This window comes from Penaeus monodon, chromosome 33 (assembly GCF_015228065.2).
Source record: "Penaeus monodon isolate SGIC_2016 chromosome 33, NSTDA_Pmon_1, whole genome shotgun sequence".
NCBI classification, from domain to species: domain Eukaryota; kingdom Metazoa; phylum Arthropoda; class Malacostraca; order Decapoda; family Penaeidae; genus Penaeus; species Penaeus monodon.
In genome coordinates, this window is record NC_051418.1 from 27,593,463 (window position 1) to 27,593,729 (window position 267).

Below are 267 nucleotides of genomic sequence, written 5' to 3' on the forward strand. Positions count from 1 at the left end.
AAAAAAAAAAAATTTATTTTTTTAAAAAAAATTTTTTTTTTAAAAAAAAATTTTTTATATATAATTAATATTTATATTATATTTATTAATAAAAAAATTTTAAATTTTTTTTAAAAAAAAATATTTTATATTTTAAATTTAATATTATTTTTTTATTTATTTTTTTTTTTTTTTTAAAAAAAAATTTTTTTATAAATAATATTCTTTATATATATAAAAAAAAAATTTATATATATAAAAAATATAAAATTTTTTAAAAAAAAAAAA